This window comes from Zalophus californianus, chromosome 1 (genome assembly GCF_009762305.2).
Source record: "Zalophus californianus isolate mZalCal1 chromosome 1, mZalCal1.pri.v2, whole genome shotgun sequence".
NCBI lineage: Eukaryota > Metazoa > Chordata > Mammalia > Carnivora > Otariidae > Zalophus > Zalophus californianus.
Window position 1 is genome coordinate 163,098,901 of NC_045595.1, and position 5,386 is coordinate 163,104,286.

Consider the following 5,386-nt stretch of genomic DNA (forward strand, 5'->3'; position numbering starts at 1 on the left):
AGTACCATTTAATCCAACATCTGGCAGCTCAGCTCAACTGAGCTTAGCTCTTGATAGTTGACATTACTTCTGCATAGACTCATCTCACCTCATCCAGTTTCACATCTGAATTCTAAACATTAGAATTCAAACCAGAAACCTAACCATTGAACCATACCTTGGAGTAGTATACAGAGAAAGGGAATCTACTTTTGAGTCTTACTAGGATAACTGATTTTGTAGTGAAGCCATCCTAATTATGGTGGTAAGACTCATCCCTGAACTGTGTTCCTTCATCTGTCTGCCATGCCCACCTTACCTTTGATATAGATGTAAATTTTAGCCAATATCTCTAATTAAATAATAATGATGTTTATTGAATGAATGCTTGGAGCCACACGCTATGCTGGGAAGATAGTAATAAAAAAATCTCACAAGTTCTGTATGAAATATTGGAGGAAAATATGGGTGGGTAATGCTTAATTAGGTGAGCACAGTATTATGTTTGCAGGAGATCCATTCTTTACAATAGCAGGGTGCTGGTTTGTGGTTGGTATATATGGAGATGATAGGTGGAAGACTCTGGGTGGCTGGCAAAATTTAGGTAGCATGATTATTCGGGCCATGTAGGTTGGAGCCCAGGGTATGGTACTAATTTCATTGAAATGTCAGATGGAAAACAAATAAAATGAGTCCTATAAATAGAAGCAATACAGTAGGTATCAGGAAAGGTTTTTGTGATGTGGGGAACTGTTGGTAAATTAATGTATGGTCACCCAGGCTAATCCCATAAACAGACTCTAACCCTGTACCTTCCACCTTCATCCCTGTTCATATAATCAGAGGCTGGTAGGCAAGGCAGTGAGGTTGCTGATCTCCTGCCCTGGTGAGGATTGGTTTATGAACTGGACCAGAAGGAGGGCATCAGTCACTCTAGTTGTATAGCTAGTAAGCAGGAAAGAAGTTTGAGTAGGTACTGAGAGCTCATTTATGATTGGCTAATCTGTTGAGTGAAAAGGTATGGATCTTAATATATTTAAGTACAAGGACTTCTACTTCCTATTTTGAGGTAAAAAGTTGCAAAAGACTGTTGTTTCCACTGTGAGAACAACCCAACAAATTCTAATAGCAAAGAGCTAATTAATCATAAGTGAATTAAATTCTAGAAAGGGATCAGTCCTTCCTAGCTGAGAAAGACTCATGGCTGCTGTTGTCCCTTGGGGAATGGCAAAGGAGGCATCTACCCACCTTAAACTGGGTAGAATGAAACCAGGTGAACTTTTAATAAACGTTTAACAAAGCATTCTGGTTCGTTGATTGGACTAAACCCTAAGAAGCCCTAGTCAGAGAGCAAAGCTATACCTGCCTTCCAATTTTGGCCTATTGAGAGTACAGAGACAACATGCTGAAGGGTGGGGGCATCAAAGGGGAGCTAAGAAAATTACCTTGAGGCACACAATATCTTCTTAGGGTTAAGGGCAAATCAAAATGCATTTTACCTGTAGTGCACTAAAGGCTGGAGGCAGAGCAGGAGAGCTGAGAGAAATCTCTCTGGTACACCAGGAATTTACTAATTACGAGGCAGTGGCCCACTGAAAGCTAGCGGCAGGACGGTAAGCTGGACTCTGGGACTCCAGAGAGGTCTTAAAAGCTGATGGGTAGATTATAAAGTATAGAGAGACCTTTGAAGCGTTACTGGTGTTCAAATCACAATTCTGATCCTGCCATTAAAATATTGGAAGCTATTGGTTACTAGAATTTGGGTAAAGCTTAAACAAATTCAAATAGCTCAAACAAAACAAATCAGCTCAACTACAGATTAGGCTGACTCAACATGGAACTAGCACAGCATAACTTCTGCTGCATTCTGTTGGTCAAAGCCAGTCAACAAGGCCAGTGTGGATTCAGAGGTAAGATAAATAATCTCCGTCTCTTGATGTGAGCAGTAGCATGCATGTATGGAGAGGAGAATTGTTGGGTCCATATCTGTAGAGTAATTATGATATTAAGCAGTGAATTTGTAAATAATCCATGGTTTTAAGAATGAGCCATAGTTTTAAGAATAAGCCAGAAGAAATTAGAAAATATTTCTGACTTAATGAAAATGCAAAAAATGTGGAATACAGCTAACACTGTACTTAGAGGAAAATTTGTAATGTTAAGTGCTTATAGAGTTAAAGACCTAAATGTGAGACCTGAAACCATAAAAATCCTAGAAGAAAACATAGGCAGTAATTTCTCTGACATTGACCATAGCAACTTTTTTTCTAAATATGTCTCCTAAGGCAAGGGAAACAAAAGTGGAAATAAACTATTAGGACCACATCAAAATAAAAAACTTCTGCACAGCAAAGGAAACAACCAACAAAACAAAAAGATAGCCTACTGAATGGGAGAAGATATTTGCAAATGACATACCCGATAAGGGGTTAGGATCCAAAATATATAAAGAACTTACACAACTCAACATGCACACACACAAAATAACAATAATCAATTTAAAAATGTACAGACATTTCCAAAGAAGACATGCAGATGACCAACAGACACATGAGAAAGTGTTCAACACTAATCATCAGGGAAATGCAAATCAAAACAATGAGATATCACCTCACACCTGTCAGAATGGCTAAAATCAAAAACACAAGAAATAAGTGTTGGTGAGGATGTGGAGAAATAGGAAGCCTTGTGCACTGCTGGTGGGAATGCAGACTGGTATATCCATTCTGGAAAACAGTATGGAGTTTCCTCAGAAAATTAAAAATTGAATTACCATATAATCCAGTAATTCCACTACTGGATATTTACCCAAAGAATACAAAAACACTAATCCAAAAAGATATATGCACCCCTATGTTTATTGCAGCAGTATTTACAATAGGCAAGATATGGAAGCAGCCCAAGAGTCAGTAGATGAATGGATAAAGAAGTGGTTTATATAGACAATGGAATATTACCCAGCCATAAAAAAAGAACACAATCTTGACATTTGCAACAAAATGGATGGATCTAGAGAGTATAATGCTAAGTGAAATAAGTCAGAGAAAGACAAATACCATATAGTTTCACTCATATGTGGAATTTAAGAAACAAAACAAATGAACAAAGAAAAAGACAAACAAAAAAAGACTCTTAAATATAAAGAACAAACTGGTGGTTACCAGAGGGGAGGTGGATGGGGGAATAGGTGCAATAGGTGAAAGGTATTACGAGCACACTTCTTATTGTGATGATCACTGAGTAATGAAGGTATAGTGTGTTGAACCACTATATTGTACACAACTAATATAACACTGTATGTTAACTATACTGGAATTTAAAAAAAGTATTATGAAGAGATACAGCAGATGATAAAGTAAATGGAATAAAATATTAACAGTATGTGCATCGGATATTCATATGTTTTGGTACTATTCTTAGTTGTGCAAGTTTTCTGTAAACTTGAAATTATTTCCAAATAAAATGGAGTATTAGTCAGCCATCAGAAAGGATGAATACCCAACATTTGCATCAACATGGATGGAACTGGAGGAGATTATGCTAAGTGAAATAAGCAGAGAAAGTCAATTATCATATGGTTTCACTTACTTGTGGAACATAAAGAGAGCATGGAGGACATTAGGAGAAGGAAGGGAAAAATGAAGGGGGGTTATTAGAGGGGGAGATGAACCATGAGGCACTGTGGACTCCGGGAAACAAACTGAAGGTTCTAGAGGGGAGGGGGGTGGGGGGATGGGTTAGCCCGGTGATGGGTATTAAGGAGGGCACGTATTGCACAGAGCACTGGGTGTTACACACAACAATGAATCATGGAATACTACATCAAAAACTAATGTACCGTGTGGTGACTAACATAACATAAAAAAAGTTAAGACAGAGCCACCCAGCGTGTGCCGCTTTTATAAAGAGCCACGGGCGCCAGCAGGTCGGAAGCCAAGCTCCTGACGCCCCACTCTGCTCGCTAGGCCTGCCGGCCCGCGCCCACCATGGCCACCGTTCAACAGCTGGTAGGGAGATTGGCGCTTAGTGGAAAGCAAAGGCTTTGACGAATACATGAAGGAAGTAGGAGTGGGAATGGCTCTGTGAAAAGTGGGTGCAATGGCCAAACCAGATTGTATCATCTCTTCTGATGGCAAAACCTCACCGTAAAAACTGAGAGCACTTTGAAAACAACAGTTTTCACGTAACCTGGGAGACAAGTTTGAAGAAACTACAGCTGATGGCAGAAAAACTCAGACTGTCTGCAACTTCACAGATGGCACGTTGGTTCAACATCAGGAAGGGGATGGGAAGGAAAGCACAATCACAAGAAAATTGGAAAATGGGAAATTAGTGGTGGAATGCGTCATGAATAATGTCACCTGTACTTGGGTCTGTGAAAAAGTAGAGTAAAAATTCCATCGTCATTGTGGACAGGAATTAGCTGTGAGGATGAACAAGCTCAGTTCAATGAGCAAATCTCCATACTGCTTTTTTTTTTCGTTACTGTGTTCAGTTATCTTTATCACAAACATTTTACATGCCTCTATTTCAAAGTGTTGATTTAATTAGAATCATCCCTTTGGTTAGTAAATTGTGCTAAAAAAAGACAAAAATTTGTGGAATGCAGCTAACATGTTATTTAGAGGAAAATTTGTAATGTTAAGTGCTTATACAGTTGACCCTTGAACAATGTGGAGGTTAGGGGTGACAACCCCATGCACAGTTGAAAATCCATGTATAACTTTTGACTCCCCAAAAGATAACTTAAGACTAATAGCCTACTGTTGACTGGAAGCTTTACTGATAAACAGTCCATTAACACCTATTTCATATATGTATCATATACTGTGTTCTTACAGTAAAGTAAGCTAGGGAAAACAAAATGTTATTAAGAATATCATAAGGAAAAAATATATTTACAGTATTTACTGAAAAAAATCCATGTATAAGTGGATCCATGCAGTTGAAACCCATGTCTTTCAAGGGTCAACTGTATTAGAAAATACAAAAAAGGTTTAAAAATTAATGACTTAGTTTCTAGCTTAAGAAAGTAGAAAAACAAGAGCAAGTTAAATCCGAAGTAAGAAGAAAGCAATTAACAAAGATGAAAGCAAAAATTAATGAATTTTAAAGTGGACAAACTTTAATAGAGAAAATCAACAAAGAAACAAAAGCTAGTTCTTTGAACAGATTAAGAAAATCAATAAAACTATAGCAAGGCAGCACAAAAGAAAAAGAGAAAAACCCCTAGTAATTATGAATACCAGGAATGAAAATGGGACATCACCTCAAGGATAATACAGCAATGTTATAAACAATTTTATGCTAGTAAATTTGACTATTTAGATAAAATGAATTAATTTATTGATAGACATACATTACCAAAGCAGACTGAAGAATAAACAGAATATCTGAATAGCTCTAT

General features: G+C 37.7%; 1 pseudogene; it reads left to right on the forward strand.

Moving 5' to 3' along the window:
* Positions 1 to 3,965: 3,965 nt before the first annotated feature.
* On the forward strand, positions 3,966 to 4,527 carry LOC113916171 (annotated as a pseudogene).
* The last annotated feature ends 859 nt before the right edge of the window (positions 4,528 to 5,386 follow it).